The sequence below is a fragment of the Corvus cornix genome, chromosome Z (assembly GCF_000738735.6).
Source record: "Corvus cornix cornix isolate S_Up_H32 chromosome Z, ASM73873v5, whole genome shotgun sequence".
Classification (NCBI taxonomy): Eukaryota; Metazoa; Chordata; class Aves; order Passeriformes; family Corvidae; genus Corvus; species Corvus cornix.
Window position 1 is genome coordinate 42,294,628 of NC_046357.1, and position 21,453 is coordinate 42,316,080.

At 38.6% G+C, this 21,453-nt stretch overlaps 1 long non-coding RNA gene across 4 annotated transcripts in view; it reads right to left on the bottom strand.

Annotated features, from left to right (window-relative positions):
• Window positions 1-21,453, bottom strand: part of LOC120411548 — a 74,371-nt gene that overhangs the window by 26,895 nt on the left and 26,023 nt on the right. For 2 of the 4 annotated variants that reach the window (XR_005603939.1, XR_005603937.1), the window contains exon 2: window positions 14,945-15,037. This is a non-coding gene — a long non-coding RNA (uncharacterized LOC120411548). Of the gene's footprint in view, window positions 1-8,936; window positions 9,346-9,904; window positions 13,670-14,944; window positions 15,038-21,453 lie in introns of those variants that run through there. The other 2 variants (XR_005603938.1, XR_005603940.1) reach the window with 2 other exon arrangements.

Sequence of the window (21,453 nt, forward strand, 5' to 3'; positions counted from 1 at the left end):
TACAGAATTCAAACTGAAAAGTATTAACATAGTGCATGTGTGCCAATGTCTAGATATGCATGTGTGTTGAATTCTGTCTGTGTTGTCACAGATAGATTTTTATTGTGTATTTTGAGATTCAGAATAAATTCAGATGCATTAGACTAGTCAGTCTGCATTAGGATAGTCAGATGTAAAATTTTACAGAAAAAAAGATAAATCCTTTTTTTTGAAGAGCCATGAATTTCAGAGAGAAGAGGAAATTGTTCTTCTCTGTATTTTATTATGTTCACATGGTCATTTTCATGTGTCATCTTTTATGGAGTCCCCCAAGAAAGCTTGGAACTTCAAGGCTGTGACACTGGTGTATAAAGGTCACCCCTCTTTGGTCTTACGATTCATAGCATTTTCATGTTTTCTATTTAGATCAGTGTGTTCAGGGACTGATATTTTCACTTACTCAGAGGCAACTGACTTTTAATGACTTTAATTCCAACTGTACTGTGCTGTAGTAAATAAAGGGAATCCAAACTGAGACAAAAATTATCAGTCTACTGATGGGTAAGTGCTAGATTAATTTAAAAATCTATATGTGAATGATCTTACACAAAAAACGTCAAGGGTCAGGTGGCAAGTTTGGGTCTGATACGCAGTCTTCCACCAGAGAAAGAGTGCTGACACATATATAGGATATCATGGGTAAGTCCATAGATACGTTGTCATCCAAAGATATTGAAGGAATTTGTAGCGTCAATATTGTGGTTCTCTTACAGTGTAAGCAAAGGCCCACTGATAAGGAGAGTTATTTTACAGAAAATTAGATTATTTTATGAAGGCAGTGCTGGAAATTAGTAGCATTAGGACTTCTGATAAAATTTCGGCTTTGTTGGATCTATTATCAAATTCTTTCTTGCTGTCATAAGGTTGCAGTAACATTGCACATTGTTGGACTGGCTGTCTATATTGCTAACTGTTGACATGTTACTGCAGTAATTGACTCAGTTCCTCAGGGCTGGAGCTTTAGGATTTATTAATATTAATATATATTTATATATTGTTAAATGTAAATCCATGATTTTTGACAATGTTTGAGAAAATCAGACACTGCTGCAAGTACATTGAATTTTTTTGAAAGTAGGGTTTTCATAATTAATGTTTTTTTGAATGTACCTCAGACATATATAGTTAAGCATGCTGTTTTCAAAATAGAATACGATACATTTGTAGAGGTTGCTGTTACCACTTAACTGCTCTGTACTCTAAATATGTTCTAAATTATATAGCTCCAGCATGCTTATAAATATATTTATTACCTCCTGTAAGAGGTTGATAGGTAGTCCTTGTAAAAGATGGAAACATCTTGGGCTTTGGCTCCTGTTATATCACCTTTTAATATAGGAACATGCTGAGAAATACAAGGCAACAAAGTTTTTTATTATTTACAAGGCTTTGTCAAGCTTGTCCTCTGAGAAACACTTTTATGAAGTTTGTGGATATCATTTATTCAGTCTATTATTAAAGCAGTGTCCTCTTTCTGACAGATGAATCAGCTTCTTATTTCTGTCCATCTTGTAGTGCATTCACTAAATTTGCAGCATCACATCGAGGAATGCTTTCCACCTTGGTGCAAATCAGCAAGTCAGACCCATAACAAACCATAACATAATATGGAAGGTACAACCAAGAAAGTGGTTCTCCACAATTAAGATACCTTTAAAAAAAATTAACCTGGTATAAAAGTATTAATTACTTTTAAAGATATAGGAAATGAAAAATCAGTTGATCAAGGCTGTTTCTTCACTCTCTCTTGGTTCAAGGTTGGGCAGAATTTTGTATTTTTACTATGGAAAGCTATTGAAAACAAGCAACAAGATTATTTTAAACAAATCCAACTGATGATATAAAATTTCCTCTTGTGCTTTTTATTTCATAAGGAAAATCCCCATTCTGCATATTCAATTATGAGCTTTTCCTCAAAATCCTAAAACTGCCTTAACTGGGACTTGTACCTATATTTTTATATTCAGCATCCATTACACAAAATATTTAAACTTAAACTGACAAGGCATGGTGTGGGCCATTTTTACTCTATCTCAACAGGGATTTTGTGGTCACAGTGAAACTCAATTGCAGCTGTTTTAGCATCACAGTACATCCCACATATAATTCTGTTTCTCACAAAAATGTTCAGACGCTGATTTTAAGAGGATCTATAAAAAAAAAAGAGAAAAATATGTGCAACTTGCCATGGGTCTGAGAAAACAGAGGGACACATCCAGAATAGATTTCTTCAGACTAAGGGGGAGCTGCAAGACTTGCAGTTTGAAGTTCATGGCCTTTTTTTTTTGCTACACCTTTATGTTCTGTGTAAAAACATGGTGAAAAACTAATTTGCAATGAGTTCGATGGAGAGTTCCTCCTAGTGGGGTACTTAAATGAGGGTTAACGGACCTTAAGACTTGAAGATAAGGTCCAAGCTGCATCTGAACTCAGATCCTTAAATGTCATGTATCAGCTTTTTAAATATTATTTTTTTCTGAAGAAGTATTTAGGATTTCCCCCATCGGGTTCTCCATTAGTTGCTAAGTTCACTGAGTATTCTGTTGTGGTTATTTTCGTATCAGAAAAGATCATCAGTGCTTTGGGAATCTGAATGTGAGTTTTGGGAATCTGAATGTGAGTCTCCTGGTACAAAAGTCTTGTCTTCAGTCAACTACACTTTGTGGTCCTCACTTCTATAAAATCACCATTTTAGCTTTCAAATGTATTTTTCCTTATGTTTCTTGTGTTGATGAGTTACAAAAACAAAAGATTAGTTCATGTGCTAGTATGAGTTCTTCATTGCAAGACATGACTTTGTGCTGGAGATGCTTACAAATTTTTTTTATGTGTTATTTTAACACAATTTCAATTTTGGTAGTGGAAGGTTGAGAGCTATTTTTTCAAAAGTGAATATTGAAGTCAGCTATTCTAATTGTATTTTTTTCATATGAAAAACTTTCTTGCAAGAAAGAAATGTATTTGCTGTAAGTTATGAAGTGGTGGGAAATCTGTACTGTTGAGATATGACTGATGTTTATTTTGAAATACTTCTCTTTTTCCATTAAGAGCTCATGGTGATATCGCATGTTGCTATAGTTCCATATCTACTGTCTTCCAAAAGCAAAGCATAGTATAGGTATAGTTTACTTGTAGCTTTCCACTTGGTTACCAGCTGGGATTTCAAAAGATCATGGAAGGTTTAGTTGTGAAAACATAACTTAAGATACCTAGGAAATCCCAGTCTGCATCAAATTGTTATACAGCTACATTTTTATTCTTCTGTAGTTAAAGGTCAGCTGTTGCAGAGGACTCAGAGATGAATTTTTTTCCTAAGTTTTCACTGAAGATGCATCTGGTCAGTTCCTTATCTAACTGGAAGCTGAAGTCTTGCAACAATTTGCCCTGTAATATATTTCTGACTTTAACTAGTGTATTCAACGTATGTGTATATTTCCCAAAGGACTTAATTTACTCCCAACAATGAGCAAATTTGTATTTATGTTTCTTGTCCGTTTATGTATATTCCCTCTAACTGTGGGACAGGACGATTCTTTGTGTACCTTTTCAGAGAATATATTGCTAATTATTCCAACCTTGTGAACATTGACATGAGTTTTGTGCAAAATATGAAGTGTTTAGATAATAATGGGGGAAAATACTGGTCTCTAATACAACCATGATAAATTTAGCATGTCTTTGGAATAAATATGGTCAGGTTGACAAGACAGAGTAATGCCCCTGGAGACACTTAAATTCTTTTTAAAAGGGAGATCAAAAATACCCTCAGTTCCTTCAGGCAATAAAAGTGGAGAGGAGAAGAGACTGAATGAGCTTGGTGACCAGATACTGAAGTTTTCTAAGCAGCAACAGAAAAAATTGTAGTGCTGTGAACAAACTTACTAGTCCATTCCTTCAGAACATAAATTTACTACATTTACCACTTGAAGGAAAGAATCCAGAATATTTTTATCTTGCCTCCTTTTCTTCTGCTCTCTTGTCTTCTCCTGCGCTTTCCATATATACAGTGAAATATTTGCAATATAATTCAGCCCATCATAATTTATTTCCTGGAATATGTAGCACCTGGTCAAAGGGAAATTCAAATTGTAGCTTCTCAGCATTGGTAATTTGTGACCGGGGAATGACGTGGGCATGGAGGGCAAGAAGGTGCAGCTGCAGAAGGGGTTGAACTGACCGGACACACGAATGACAGGACAGAAAGACTCTGTAGAGAAGTGAAGTTTGCCTTGGGAATGAGACGTTGCAGTGTTGTCTTGTAACAACTGGTCATGGAGATGAATGCTCAGAGGCCACCATTGGGCAGCAGAGTCTGGCTGGGGAGTGGATCCAATGCCAGGTATACATAAGGAATTGGCTCCTGTCACACCTGTGCAGATTCCATGTTAAACTGGAACTCTACCCAATCATTGTGCACTAAAGCTTTTCTATTTAAGCACAAACATGTGCTGATTTCCTAGCATTGGAATTCAAGTTCTGTCCTTTACTCTTCTTTTATGTTTCTCCAAACATGTTTTTTTTTAACCTTCAGAAAGTATACAGTGGGATTCAAGGTAGCTACAAGCAAACATGAGAAGTTGTAATAAAACAAGAGATGTTAAGAGACAGCCTAAATGTTTATTTTCTGAGTTTAGCCCATAAGGATTTGCAATATTGGATAGGTATTTTTGTTTACTTTTTCTATTTTCTGATGGCAGACCAGCATTATTAGATCTTGTTGATAAGTGGAAAAGATTTCAAAGCTGGATATCTGCCTGTAGCTGTCCTTTTGGAAGCTGTAGTTTCTTTTTAGTGGTCATAGGGTCTGCATTTTTCTCAGAGGCAGTATGAGAGGAAAGATTGACAAGCTGGTTTAATATGCTTTCAGCTAACAATTTTACAGGATCAAGAAATTGTCAGAAGAGACTTGTATAGGTTTAGAGACAGTGTTTTGTGGCTTCTTGAAGTAACAAATAATTATTTTCTTTCTTTTTTTTTTTTTTGACAGCTGTTTTACAGCTTTTGGAGAAGCTGGATAAAAACCTAATGAAGACATTTTCATGTGATGACAGGTTCAAGCATGCTTTATTTTCCAGTTCTTGATTATACAAATTGACTTCACGCAGCAACACAATAAGTAAATTTCATGACATCTTATGGTTCATTGTTTTCTAATGCTCACTATTGTCTTCTGTTAATGGTTTTTTTACCATCTGTGCATTCTGCATGAGGTGACATGGAAAGATAATAAGTATTTTGGAAGCAATTATAAAGTTTATATTGAAGTTTTTGTGCCTATTAAAGGATCTATTCTGTAGAGAAAGGAATTATCATTCCTACAGTGCAAAGAGTTTGGAAATTGGTTATTCATAGTGCTGGTTCTCCATGCAGAAGCTTCATATATGGAAACAGAAGAAAAATATTGCCAAGATTTTGTAAGAGCAGAAATAGCTTATTCTGTCCACCGAAAATTGAAATTATTAATGACTCTTAATATTAAAAGCAAAATCTTATGTTTAATGGCAGAAAAAGCCCTACAAAAAAATCAGAATCCACTTATAATAAACATTTAAGTGAAGTAAACTCTTAGGTGAAAAGAAGGTGTGTTCATGGTTTGTAACAGTCTAATTTATGGTGATAATTTCACTGCATTTTTGCTGGATCTGTCCACTCAACATTTTATTGTGTGTTTGTGTTTTTGTTTAGTTTAGTTTAGTTTGGTTTTGGTTTTGGTTTTTTGTTTTGTTCATTTGTTTGTTTTTGTTCTTGTGGAGGAGTAATGCATTATTATCTCCATTTTACATTTGGGGAAACTGATCTGAGAAACTGCCTTGTGAATTTGGCTGTTTATATGCATGAAGACTTCTGCGCAGCTGTAGAGCATCTGATTTGTCATGCAGTAGAAAAGGCATAACCTTGGTGAATCCTGGTAAAGGAAGCACGGACCCACAACCCTCTTTTTGTTTCTCTCTAAAGTACCTTTTGTTGAGTAGTGACAGCTTGACAAGGGCCTCTTAAAAAGTTTCCCAAGTTTCCCAGGTTGTGGAATCTCACCTTCACTAGCTCCAGCTCCATAAGCATGACCCTTATTGCAAGAAGTGTTCCATACTGTCAATAATGCTTTATTTCTGAAGCTTTTCATTTGGATCTAAGGTAATGATTACCAGAAAATCTTAAAAGACATCATGTGATAGGAAAAAACCCCCCAAACTATGGAAATCTAAAAGGCATAAGAAGAGGGGAAGAAGTAATGAAAACAGTTGTTATATATCATATTTCTGTTCTGGAGAATAAACAATACAATATAGGGAGGATTTCGCTTCTTCATTATTTATTCAAATGCAAAGTTAAGTCACTGTTCCTGTCCAGTTTCTATTGGGCAAAATGCCAGTCTCAGAAAGGCAAGCCCTTAAATTACATTGGCTCCTTCCTTAATCAGCACTTTTAGCTATGATGGTTCCAAAACTTGCAAGTAGGTGTATAGTTTAGTAACTGCCCTCCATCATATCATCTTTCATCATTCTTTTTTCTTCTGGATCAGTGAAAGAAAAACTTGACTAAATGCTGTTGTGAAAGTGACCAGCCATTTGTAAAATACAGCAGGTTAGATGCAGATATTATGCGCCTGGCAAAGTGGACCTAGTAGTCTCCATATTGGCTGATTAGGTAGTTGCTAAGATAAAATTCAGACTGAGACTCATATACCAGTGCAAAATACATGGAAATTGCATAGAAAGATTATCTGTCTCAGACACCAGTCTGGAAGGTAAATATTATAGTGAAGACAAACAAACAAACAATTTCCTTGTATATAGAAAGCCATTAATTTTGGTTTTATAAATACTACTCTAAAGATGTCTGCATGTCTTAAATATAAATTTTGTTCCCTTAACATATTTTAATTTCTTTTACATTACACCCTAATATCTCTACCTAATGCTTATTTCAATAGGATTAAAACGTCTCTTGTTCTTACTCTGTATTTTTGATCAGTTCTTTAATTTCTTCCTACTGTGCTTTTTGTTCAGCAGGTACTGCATGTACGAAAGTACATGGGAAAAAACCTGGCAATAGTTAAGTCTGAGTATGTTCCTACTAGCAGATATAACTTGGTAATGATCTGGAGGGTTTGTGTTTTTTCTAAACAGCTGCAAGCACTAACAACTTGTGCAGAACTTCTGATTTTCTGATTTTAATTACCAAATATTCCACATGTGTCATTGGGCATCAGAAAAATTTTATTAACACGAACAGCAGAATTTTTTATTTTGAGGCCTTTATGAAAGACACTAATAGATGAGGTATTAAAAAAAAAGAAAGAAAGCAAGAAAGCAAAGGCAAGCACAGTGGGATTGGGATTTTAAGTCAAAATCTTCCTGAAGAACCCCTATTTCAGGTTTAATTCAGACCTACATCAGAATAGATAAAGGCGAATGTGAATTTTAAATCACACTTAATCTTCATCGAAATAATTATCTCTTTTAATGAAGTGGTGATTGTGCAGTGGATTTTGAAACCCTATGTGGATAAAACTGATTTTACTTTTTCAGTCTGTTTTTTCTGTCCATTAATAAACCAGGCATAGAAAATATACTTTCTAGAGTAATGTGATGAGCTCATAAATCTTTTAAGATTGATATAACCTGAGATAATGAACACAGGAATTGTTTCTTGTCCTTCTCAATTGTTATTTTGATCCAAGCAGACTATTTCAACCTTTCTTCCTATATCTCACTTTATTTAGCTATTTCTCCCCCCAGGTGTCAAGTACGGCACAGGCCAGATATATTTCACACCTAAACGAGTGGACTAATGGAATGGTATTTACAAGGGAAGGTGTATTATGTACAGGGACTCTGTACTATTATTGACAAGACTATGAATTAAGCTGTGATTTTTTTCTTTTCAATAATTATGAAAATTGGTTTTATTTCCATGCTGTTACAACAGAAAGAAAGAGACTGGTTCTAAATGGCAGTGTACTGTATTGTGAAGCAATTAACTGAGTTATACATTCCTTTCACTCAGGGTAATTTTCTATTAATTGTACTAACTCATAGACACAGTACAATATAAACTGGGGCTCATAAGCACCTCAGCCAGGAGTAGCAGAAAATAAACAACCTCATAATAATGAAAAGAAATCTGTATGGAGTAGGTGGATTAAGAGACAGTAAAATTGTGTGGTGAATGTGCGACTGTAAGAGGGACTGAGACTGAAATGTGAATTTATTTATGTATTGGGTGGATGTTTTCTCTGTGAAAATTCCTAAGTTTTACAGTCCCCTACTCTCAAAACTATTTAGATTTTACTCTAGCTATCAGAAAGTTTTCCTGTTGCCTTTGATTGGGCAGGTACTAAATTATCTTTTTATGTTAGTTTTTCCTTTCCCCTCAGATCCCTCTCCCTCCAGTGAATACAGTTTATGCTCTAGGATAGCTGACTATCTCCTACTGCAATGTTTTATCCACCTGCCTAAAGTTAAATTCTGGCCTTGACTAGGATCACTATACCCATAACATGACGCTGCAGTTAGGCAAGAAGTATAAATAATAGCCAACAGCCATATAACCACCAAACTTAGTAAGGTGGGGCTTTTTTTTTAAAATTTTTATTTGCTTGTTTGTTTGTTGGTTTGGATTTTGTTGTTTTGGGGTTTGTTTGTTTGGGTTTTTTTTGTTTGTTTGTTTGGTTTTTTTGTTTTTTTTTTTTGTTATCTGTAACTGAAAACAAGCAGGAAGATTTTAAGTCCTCAAAGTCGAAAGAACTCTCTTGTTCCCTTCATATCCCACTGGCAACATCCTGTACTTGTCATGCTATGAATTAGGTGTAGACTTAGATCAAAGTTCTTCACAATTTTAAAGGCCTTGAATGTTACCAAAAATTCGGTAAAATAAAAAACTCCGTAACACCAATGTAGTATTAAGAAGCAGGCATTATTTATTCTGCTGGATGCATAGGGGGATAGCTCCTCCCAAAGCCATGCATCCTGAGTACAGGAAAATTTCTGTTTATATACTGTATTTCACATACATATTTATTGATTGTCCCGGACTAAACATACATATTATAATAATTTCCCCCAAATCATTAACATATTTCCCCTCCCCTTTACACCTGCGTTCTTTTGTCCTGGGGGTCTCTCTGGTGGCCGCTGGTGGCTGTGAACCCCAACGTTTCAGGTGACCTGGCTGAGTTGGCAGGACACTGAGCCTGGTGAACTTCCAGTTCTCCTTCTCATACAATGGGCATTGTGAACTTTCCACAGGCCAGTAGTTTTGGAGAACAAGCATCGTGTTAGCTCACTGGTGTAGGCCATTTATCATCTGGTAACATGAACATGTATATTTGATTTGCCTTTTATTTCTAGAAGTACTGAAAGCAATCTAACTACTGTGCAACAAGACAGAAAAGCGAATTTCCCCAGACAAATACCATAGGAGCTAGTGGGAAGTGTCTCTCATGCTTACATTTATGGCCTTATTTATTTGTCTGTATATCACAGAATCACAGAACCACAAAATCGACTAGGTCGGAAAAAATCTTTAAGGTCATCAAGTCCAACCTATGACCTAACACCACCACCTTGTCAACCAGACCATGGCACTGAATGCCATGTCCAGTCTTTTCTTAAACACCCCCAGGAACAGTGACTCCACCACCTCCCTGGGCAGCTCAACCCAATGCCCAGTCACCCTTTCTGTGAAGAATTTCTTCCTAATGTATAGACTAAACCTCCCCTGGTGCAGCTTGTGTCCTCTTGTTCTGTTGCTGGCTGCCTGGGAGAAGAGACCAACCCTCACCTGGCTACACCCTCCTTTCAGGGAGTTGTAGAGACTGATAAGGTCTCCCCTGAGCCTCCTTTTCACCAGGCTAAACAACCCCAGCTGCCTCAGCTGCTCGTCACAGGACTTGTGCTTCAGACCCCTCACCAGCCTTGTTGCCCTTCTCTGGGCTCACTCCAGCACATCAGTGTTCCTCCTGAGCTGGGGGCCCAGAAATGGACACAGAACCCAATGTGTGGCCTCACCAGTGGGAAGTGCCGACTACAGGGGAAAAAACAAAATTCTGCTGATGGCATCAGTCCTCAAGCCACTTATTGATAATATGGGTTTTCCTGTTCATTTCGTCTTTCATCCCTGAACTGAAGGAATTGAGCAGAACACCACCTGTGCTCTTGTCCCATCAATGAACCAACTCGGAGCCTTGAAGCCCATTTTAATTACTCTCCTTATCAACCTCATCACTGCCAGCCTTGATGACCGGCAGTGGGTCATAATAATCACAAGGCTGAATTAGTTCAGCGAGTCTCCTGGTAATATCCCATACTCAGACCACATGGAGGCAGCAGACTTTCCTTGGATGGGTCGGTTGACATACAGGGCCCTCAATTCCCCTCAGAAGGGACTCGCCTACTAAAACCACCCTTCTTTTCTTCTTAATATCTGAGGTTGTGATCTGTCTGACAGATGGAGTGCAACTGGGAGACCCTCCAGACTGATTATTTTCTCTAGTGTCCTCTGCCTGACCGTCTGGATCCAGCCCTTACAAAATAATTTTTCTCCCTTAAATTTGCCTTTCAACACAGTTGTAGAGTTGTCAAAGACATTATTGTAATACAGTTCTATTTCTTAAGTCACAGAGATCTTGTGCTGAAACCTTTGCCAAAAGTTTATGATTGATACTATCACTGAAGCAATTTTTATCCTTTTCTAAACTCTCTATTACTGTGACCTCTTAAGTGAGTTCTTTAGTTAAGAGTTGTATTGTAGTTGCAATGCATGTGAGAAAGCAACTGTATTAAATGTAGATGTCAGCTACTTCTGTTTATTATCTGCACCTGACAAAATTTGGAGGGTTTTCCACCTTCCTGATCTACAGATGGCCCATGCAGTGCTACCAGTAAGTTGTGCTGGAATCAAAGAGCATCATGTGTGTCAGAGAGACTTTGACGTTTTAGAGCTGTCCTTCCTCTGCCTTAAGCTGTCACCTGTCTCAACATTTTTGCTGAGCAGCTAAACCTTCCTTAAATTACGTGTAGGCAAAGTCAAACCTCAGGGTTGCCTGGGTAGGCTCATAATCTTTTTTGTGTCACGATTAATTATCTCTGGAGAAGGGGATATAGAGAGGTTACAGCAGTTATAACAGTTGCTCTACTGTTGCATGAGAGAAGATCACATGATAGTCTTTTCTGGAGTTGGGCCATCAGTATATCAGTTGCTAATTGCTACCAGGTTTTCATTTTTTTCAGTATGGTCTAAGTTCATCTGACTCAGAAAAAAACAACACAGACAGCTAGTGCTTCCTATGCTGTGCACTGAGGAACTGAACTAAAGGTTGATGGACAACCGAAAACTCAAAAGCAGTTCTGATCATAGTCTTCAAATCAGGAGGGGTTGTTCTTTCTTTTAAAATATTTCCATTGAATATTGTGAGATATTTCTACTCAGTTTTTGATTCTTTTTTTCATTCTAGTCAATTTCTGGTTCTGTACAGTTTGAGGAGTTAACAAAAAATGATGTTTTCTTTCTCAAGATTGATCTTTTATTTTATGCCCATAAGTCTTTTCTTTTTTTTCTTTGAGTAAACAATTCTAGTTATTTTTAGTTTTGTTAATGAAGCCCTAAAGAAGATACGGAATTTTTTTTCCTTTTAGACAAAGGAACAGATAAGCAATACAATGGCACTGGAGGTTGGAAAGTGCTACATTTCTGTGCAAAAAACTTCTGGATCTTTTTGTCATATAGCATAATTTAATGCAGTTGCTTGTGATACTTTGGCATTTGTGATGCAAAGCCTGTGTCTTCTAGGATGACACTGTCATGGTTTTAACCCCACCTGGCAATTCAATACTAGGCAGTGGCTCATTCCTTCCCCCCACAGTGGAATGGGAAGGAGAATTAGAAAAAAGTAAAATCTGTGAGTTTGGTCACCAATCTAGTAATGGAAATGCTGTTAAAAAAAAGACCAAACAAGTCACTAAATTCCTAAATGATGAAGAGGGAGATAACAAAAAAAGACAGGAATAAAGTCTAAGAAAGACAAGTGATGCAAAATACAACTGATCACCACCTGTTGGCCAAGTAACAATCAGTCTCTCCTGGCCAGCTCTCCCCAGTTTATATACCGGGCATGACTTTCTATGGTGTGGAACATCCCTTTGGCCAGTTCAGGTCGCCTGTCCTGTGTGGTCCCTAGCAGTTTCTTATGCATCTATTCACTGGCAGAGTATGAGACCCTGGACAGTGCTTGACTCAGGGTAAGCACTGCTTAGCAACAGCCAAACCATCAGTGTGTTAACAACATTATTCTCACACTGAATTCAACCATACCTGCTACTAGGAAGAAAATGAACTCAATCCCTGTGACAACCAGGACAGATGCATTTCATTGGCTGTTCTTTGTTTTATTTTTAAGTCAGGATGGCCTCAGAATATGAAATTTTGAAGGAAATATTTTTTGTCTGTAATAAAGGTTGTTAGCGGTTTAGAAGATAAGATATGACTTTCTAAATTTGTGGACTCTTCTGTGTACCAGACAACAGTAAAGCTAGATACAGTATGTTAAGTATGGACAACATGGATTATTAGAACAAAGGTAACTTATCAAAAATGTGTGGCCATGTGTGCTGTCGCATCATAAAATGAAGACGTTATCATTATCCAATCCTGTCCACACTGCCAGGTCTTGTTTGTGTCCTTAAAAACATACTTCATATCATGATAAAAACAGACTTTCTCTAGTAGCCAACACTGTTTCCCTGATCTGTTCCCTATAGTTAAATCCATTACTGGTCATTTGTAGAGTGACACTGTAACAGACCTTGATCTATGAAGAAAAACCATTCTCTTGGTCTTAGTTACTGCCTCAACTCACTTTACAGCTGCTGTAGAAAAACTGCTTCTATGACAATAATCTGACCTACTGTGAACATTGAGTGGGATGAAACATGCCTTAAAAGTGCCATTTACTTTCTGCAGGCTACAAAAGAGTCTTGACAACTGTCTCGCAGACTTTTTTTACTGAGACACCTTTCTGAATGAGTGGTCTCAGGGATGCTTGTAGGCAGCGGCTTCCATGAACAAGAGCTTTGTGTTAAAGATTGTCCATCTATCTTATTCACCAAACAAGAGTTTTGAATTTAGCTTAATTAATAGGTGATCTTCACCAGCAAGTCCTCACAATGCAAATATATCTCTACCAGGAGCAGGAACACCACCCTAATTTTGTCAAATTTCTCAGTGTACATCTTTGCAAATTTGCCAACTTTATGGTTTTGAACAGATATTATTCTCGCTGCAGAAGTGCAAGCAAAACATGACCTGGCAGAAAACCCTGGAACTATAGATGAAATGAAAGAAAGTGAAACTGGAATACAAAGACTGCAGTATTTTTACAAATCCTGATCATATTCTGGCAAGACTTCTGAAAGTATTTCTGTAGAGGAAGTTATTGGCTCATGTTAGAGCCAGAAGGAAGCAAAGAGGGAGCAATGAAGTCTGCAAGGTAAACAGTGGATTCCAAACAATCAGAATTATCTGTTGTGGGGTTGCTGCACACGGAGAAACCTGGTGGCTGTTGGAGTCAGTGCTGTCACAGCTGATGAAGTAGAAACTTGGAAGTGCTCTGGTCTCTGCAATCTGGTACTACCTGTGTCAATAGGTAAAAATAACCATTATATAAATCCTAGATTTCATAAAAACCTTGTTCATTTGTTTGTGAGTGGTATCAAAGTGGTATCAATACAACTCTTAACTAAAGAACTCACTTAAGAGGTCACAGTAATAGAGAGTTTAGAAAAGGATAAAAATTGCTTCAGTGATAGTATCAATCATAAACTTTTGGCAAAGGTTTCAGCACAAGATCTCTGTGACTTAAGAAATAGAACTTTCAGGGAGGACAGTAGACACTGAAGTAGAATATTTTTAAAAATAAAAATATCACCTATTTTTGCCCTGTCCAGCTTGAAACAGAACAGATAATTTCTTACATACATATCTTTTGATTTAGGTTGTTATGTGAAGTTGGGGGTGGAATTAGAATACTTTGGCATTTATGAGATTTAAACACAAATGTATCTGAGAGATAAGTGAAATTATTTCTACAGTTACCAAGTGGAAAAGTGCCTCTTTCTTTGTGTATATCAATTACTTTGTGGCTAGAAGCCAATTTAGTAATAATTATACGTAAAGTAATGGAGTTACTTTGGGTAAATTCAGAATCTTGTGTGAAACTTTCCCCTATATTATTGTAGTCTTAATGTATGAAATTACATTTTACTGTGTAATGTGTTCATTACATGAAAAGATTTATTTCAGTGATGAATGCCTTATATAAATTTGCGAAATAGAGTACTGAATACAGAGAAGACTTAGTTAAAAGAATTTTATTTTCAATGTTATTTTGTTTTCAGAATTTTTAACTATTTTTTGCATTTTTATTTGTCATTTAGTTATGAAAAAACTAAATATTTTGAATTCTGGAAAAGAAACAGTTGTATAACTCACACTTGTGCTTTTTTTTTTTTTTCTCATCAGTTTTAGGTCACAGGAATTGGATTGTAAATTGCAATGCAGTTATATTTTGTGTGGGTCACCAGAGGCAGTTAATTTTTAGAGAAAACTTCTTAAGGTCCATTTAAGGAGCAAGCATTATTGATTTGACTGGTCTGATCCTGAAAATAAGTAAATTAATTATTTTTATGTTTCTCTTTTTTTCATTAAATTCTGCTTTTCTGCTTCTTGAAATTTCTTTTTTTTTTTTGTGGAAATACCTGTTTTCAAGAGATTTCAAAGATTTAAATTAGATGCAAGGTTTGTAGCTGTGAAGATGGTCAGAATGAATCTGGGGATCGGACCTAATAACTCTGGAAAGATCTCTGCTCTGGGCTGTTCCTATCCTCTGCAGAGGTCACAGATTCCCTACCTCCACAGACGCAGGTCCTGTCCCTACATTGCACCAGTTCAGTTGACTTCTGTAAGGTACAACTTCAGCTTTGATCATCACTGCTGACCAGCACTGTGAAGGACAACAAAAAAGACTTTTTAAAATATTTTAACAGCAAAAGGAGGATCAGAGAGGTAACATTGTTACTTCATGAGGTCAGACAGTTCACAAATCAGGATGTAGACAAGGTAAAGACATCTAACTCCTTCTTCACCTTTGTCTTTGATGCCTGTGATGGGCCCTGGGACCCTGGAAGCCCTGTGCTGGAAGACTGTGAATCTCAGAGAGGATGATAAACTCACAGACACCCCAGAAAGTTTTTGAGACTTGCTGCTCTATTTGGATGTGCACAGACCTTTGGAGCCCAAAGGGATTCATCCCTGGCTACTGAAAGAGAGGGGAGATGGCACCATGGGGCCTGTCTCCATTATTTTTCAACAGTCTGGTAGTCTGGAGAGGTCCCTGTAGATGGTAAACTAACAGGTGGTGTCCCAGTTTTCAAGAAGGGCAAGAAGGATTCCCCTGTTAATTACAGGCCTAGCAGTCCCACTTCAGTATCTTGTAAAATAATGGAGAAGGTTGCTCTGAAAGTTACTGAAAAGCACTTGAGAGGCAACTCAGTCACTGGTCATAGCCAGAATGAGTTCACAGGGGGAAAATCCTCCTTAAACATCTTGATTTCCTTTTAAGACAAGACCAACCATCTAGCTGACTAAAATATGTAAGTAGATGTGAGTTTTTTTCTGAATTTCAGGAGGTTTTGATACTGTCTTTCACAGTAATCTTCTGTACAAAATGTCCAGCAAACAGCTAGTCCGTAATACATTGGGTGACTGCAGCCCTGTCAGTCTAACCTTGTGTACTAGTTTGAAAATAAACCAGTGGGAGGCACCAAGTCAGAATAACAATTTAATGGGGAAATTAAAGAAAAGGAAAAAAAAAGTAAAAGAAAACACTGTCAAACTGACAGAGTCAAGGTACGACCTGACACCCTGTTAGGCAGGGTGGTGGTAGCAGTCTGGTAGAATGGTGGCTGCAGTCCTCTGAAGCAGTGATCCTGTAGTAAAAGAGTCTGCTCTTCCTCAGAAAGTCCAGTGGTGGCTGTGTAGCTCCTGTCCTCTGGAAATCCAGTGGAAGGGTTCTCTCTGGTGTTCAGAGTCTCAGATTATCTCCACGATGGGATGCTTGGTTCCTCCCTCTGGGTGGAGCATCTCACAATGGGGTAATGAGTCATGAGGCCAAGTGTTGATTAGGCTCATTAACAGAAGATAGTCCGGAGGGAGTTATCTCTGAGTCAGGCGGCAGGACAATGATGGGCCATTAACAGCAAGATAGTCTGGGGGGAGGAGGCAAGGAAACACTGCCCCACCTGGTTTCAACAGCTGATGGGGATGGTAATAGAATACACTGCAACCCAGGACACCTTGGTTCCTGGAAAAATTAAGGTCATGCTGGGTACTACTGAAAGAACAATGCAAGCATCAGGCTCAGTCAACTCAGATTCACGAGGAGTAAGTTCTGTTTAACTATTTTGATATCCTTCTACAACAAGGTCACCTGCCTCATGGATGAAGACGGTGGTTGTAATTTTCTGGCTTTTGGTAAGGCTTTTGATGCTGTCTCTCACAGCATCCTTCTGGACAAATTGTCCGCCTATGAAATGACCACCTCTCCAATGAGCTGGATGAAGAACTGATTGAAAGAAAGGGGTAGAGCGATTGCGACCACACGTGGTTGCTGACCTGTCACCAGTGGAGCTCCTCAGGGCTTAATCCTAGGACTGTTACTGTTCACTATTTTCATCAAAGATCAGGATGCAGGAGCTGAACACCCCAATGACAATTATAATGATGATACCAATCTGGAATGTGCTGTTGATTCTCTTGAGGTATGAGAGGCCTAACAGAGGGATTGAGATTGGACTATTGGCAATCATCAGTGGCATGATATTTAAAAAAATCAAAATTCCAGATTCTGCACCTGGGATGGGACAACTCTGGTTATGTGTATAAACTAGGGAATGAGATGATGGAGAGCAGCTCCATGGAAAGGGTCCTGGTCAGTAGCAAGTTGAACATGAGTGAGCAGTGCCCTGGCAGCCAGGCGAGCCACCCGTGTCCTGGGGTGCATCAGGCACAGCATCACCAGCCGGGCAAGGGAGGGGATTGTCCCGCTCTGCTCTGCACTGGGGCGGCCTCACCTCGAGTGCTGGGGGTAGTTCTGGGTGCCACAATATAACAAAGATATTAAGCTCTTAGAGAGTGTCCAGAGAAGGGTAATGAAGATGGTGAAGGGCCTTGAGGGGAAGCCGTATGAGGAACACTGAGGTCACTTGGTCTGTTCAGCCTGGAGAAGAGGAGACTGAGGGGAGACCTCACTGCAGTCCACAAATTCCTCATGAGGGGAAGAGGAGGGGCAGGCACTGATGTCTTCTGTGGTGACCAGTGACAGGATCCAAGGAAATTCTGAAGCTGTGTCAGGGGAAGTTTAGGTTGGGTATCAGGAAAAAGCTTTTCACCCAGGGGTGTTTGGCACTGGAACAGTTCGGACAATGCTTTCAGGCACATGGTGTGATCCTTGCGGTATCCCGCATAGGTCCAGGAGTTGGATTTGATGACCCAGATGGGTGCCTTCCCACTCCACATATTCTGCGATTATGTGATTCGGTACATGAAATGGAGTAACTCTGGACACAAGTATGAACTGGGAGAGGAGTTGCTGGAGGTCAGCCCTTCATTAGGGGTTCTGGCATCCCCGGACAGCAGCAGCCTCACTGTGAGCCAGCCATGTGCCTGGGCAGCTAAGAGGGCAAACTGCATCCTGGGGTGCATCAAACACAGCACAGGCAGATGGTCAAAAGAGGTGATGATCCTTCAGTACTAGGCATTGGTGCCACCTCACCTTGTGAGCTGCGTGCAGTGCTGGGCCCCACCATCTAAGAAGGATGATGTCAATATACTAAAATGCACCCAAACCAAGCTGTTGAAAGGGCTAGAAGGTATGCCCTGTGTCCCCTGGCACCCAAAAGTGCCAACTGTGTCCTGCAGTGCATCACATGCAACAGAGCAATGGGACATGAGGAAGTTAAATGAAGATGTTTCAGAGGTAGTCCAGATTTGACAGCAGGAGAGGGTTCTTCACTGGAAAGGTGGTTGGTCACTGGAGAAGAATTCCCCAGGGAAGTGGTCAGGGCACCAAAGCTGTCAGATTTCAAGGATCATCTGGATGATTCTCATAGTCTTGTGATTTAGTTTTTGGTAGTTCTGATGGTGCAGGGAGTTGGACTTGATAGTCCTTATGGGTGGGGTCCTTCCAACTTGAGAGATTCTATGATTGCATCGTTATATGCTGATGCTGAAACACCAAAGGGGAGGAATACATTTTCCTTATTTTTATTCAATTCCCACGTCCCAATTTCCTTTTCAAGAAATGCCAAATGAGGTGTTTCTTGGGGATTGCAGGCAAAGCTGAGGAAAATGCTATTGAGACACATTTTCCTCTTCTACTTCATGCAAGAAAAATTTGCTCCATTAGGTCTTCAGCCAGCATAAAATCCTACAAATCACCTGTAGCCCAATTGAAGAACAGTGAGATTGGTTTGTCATGGTTGTTTGCCATGATACTCAGGACATTTTCTTTTTGAAATATCACAGTTCAAAGGTTCTATTTATGTTTTTAAAACCAAATTAGAGAAGTTTTTTGATTGTGGAATGGTGTAATCTGGAGTTCAATTTACCAGTTTACCAAGCAAGAACTAGCAGCAAATTGGACCAAAAAGAAGGTAAAAAAAGGATTTTGGACAGGAGGTATTACCTCACTGCTCTGATTTGGCATTGGACAATGTGTTCTCAGACATCCCCCTTACTTAAGGGTGAAAAAAGTTCAGTTTCAAAATGACTTAAGTGTGGAGGCCATAGGATGCTAGGAGAGGGGGAAAAATTAGGAGAGAAATACTATCATACATTGCTAATTATACAAATAAGTGTCATTGCATTCAGAGAAAAGTCAAGCTAAATGAAGCATTGAGATTTGATAAGCATTTTTAAATTAACTTTTTTTTCTTGCTTTTACCAGCTGCTGTCAGAGAAAAGCAAGCCTCAGACAGTTGTTTTTCTATTCACCTAAACCAAATTAAAATTAAACTGAAGGATGTAGCATGGTTGGACTCATTTGAGTGACAAACAGCTTTGTCATAAGTATGAAATGATGTAATGAAGATGAACATTCTATTAAAATAGAACATTGAATGTGGGGAACTACAGCCTTTACATGTTGTTTTTTGACTGATATTTCCTGCTGCTTCCAGTTGGCAAAATGTCCCATGGAGGTCCTGCTGTGAATCAAGAAGCTCTAGAAATAGTGGTAGCTGGAAATGGGGATAGGCATCATTAGTTTAAGTACTTCTTTCTCTAAACCAGTACTCTCTGTAATATTTAATTCTTCCTTTATCCCCAGCTATAGCAGTGGGTGGTGTACAGGAATTCAAAGGTGGGGGTTGTCCTCAATCCTCCATCACAGCAAGGGATGGGCCCAAAACATCTTTGGCAGACAAATAAGCTGCAGTTTAGCTGGGGAGAATAAGGACAGAGAAAGGTGGGTTGTGTGGCCATGGAGGAAATGGGTAGCTTGTTTTGAGACAAGCAGATTGCATCCAAGTGAGAGAGGGAATTAAGAAAGTGGAGAGAGGGACATACCATGGGTTTGTTTCCAAGCACATCAAAAGAAAATCTGCTACAGAGAAACAGTTCTGTTCAGTTCTGTGGAGATGAGGTCAGATTATTTTTTTGGATTTGTTTGTTTGGGGATTTTTGTTTGTTTTGTTTTGGATTTTTTGTTTTGGTTTTGTTTGTTTGGGTTTGTTTTGTTGTTTTGTTTGTTTGGGTTTTTGGTGTCATTGTTTTTTTTTTTTGTCAGCAGCAAAAGCTGTACAGCTTGATGACGGTTTTTTTCATGTTATGAAAACAGACCACATTTTTTAGGACAGATGAAGAAGAGGGGCTGGGAAAGCTCACATGTTCCAGGCAGTTGAAAGAGTAGGGCTGGATACTTCATTGCCACCCCACACTGTTCTGTTAATAGCTGCCTAAATCCAGGACCCTTCCTCTGCAAATCATCTCTAGGTACAGCAGCTACAATTTTGCATATCAAATAAATGGCTTGTCCTTCTCTATATTGAATTATAACTACCTAGCTATACCACTACCTCCTGTGTTTCTCCTTCTAGGCCAAAGTCGTCTCTTCAAATATGTTAATTTAGGAAGTTCACATGAAAATCACCAGTGGGTACAGTCCTCTCCAATTTTGACTGGGCTCAGGACTGTCATCAGATTTGCACTGTGTTTGTACCCTCTAGCCCACACTCCCATGTCAATAATCAGTATGCTGAGCAACAGCAGGCCAAGTTCATCTGCTTCAAGCAGAGCTACTCCAGGGAGGGCTCTGACAGTTTTCAAATCAAGCAATCCATCAGTTTAATCTTCTATTTTTCAAGAACCTTCCCTCACATATTGCATTGCTGAGTGAGGAGTTACAGCTAGTTTCTACAAATCATTCAGACCACTTACTTGGGAAGGTAGGGGAAGCTTGACAGCTGTGACAAAATACTTCTGTGGAAAAAAATGCATGGAGGCTCTAGGACATAGGTGAAAACATCCTTCCAAATGATTGGTGGTTGTCAGCAACCTTAACCTCTTCTCCTAATCCTCTTCTTTTTGCAAGAATTTGAGAGGGAGAAAGCAAAGAGAGTCAAAAAAACCAGACCTTTGCAGTGGCAAAGCTTCACCCTTCTCCTTCCAAGTCAGTGAGTAGGCAATAATCTGCATAACATAATGTAACTAAAGTAACCTCCTATCTTGAGGAATTATTTCTGAGAATGGATCTGCACATTTGCTGGAGACAGGTCATGGTCACTTTGGGGATTTTTATCTGAGTCAAATAAATCCTCACTAACAATCTGAATGCTTCCCTGGCTTTTAAAGCTAGCAAAACAATGAACCTCATCACACTTTGAGGGATGTACTAGGTGTCTGATTGCTATCATTTCACATGAGGTAACTCATAAAAGGCAATTCACAAGAAACTTCTCTTGAGCCCATATTCAAGTAAGTCCCAGTAATCTTGAGAAATATTGGTTGGATAATGATTTCTGTGCCTTGAAATGCACTTTTGGTATAAAATGGTCAAAATTCTAACACTTTACTTTGACATAGTAAGAATCTGGTACTTTTAAAAAGAAAAAAAACTTCATTTCTTGTGGCTTTGATCTTTTTTTTCTATGCGTGCCTCAGGCAATCTGTAGTTGAGACCATCTTGGAATAAGAAAACTGGATGAAAAAACTCACAATGTAATATGTTTTCTCCAGTTATAATCTTCAAAATATTTCTAATATTCATAAGGTGACGTGCATTTGAGAAAACTCTAGTGAAATCCTGTCAAGGTTCTGTAGGAAGCTATATCTCTTTAAATCCCATGGGAATTTCCTTATTTT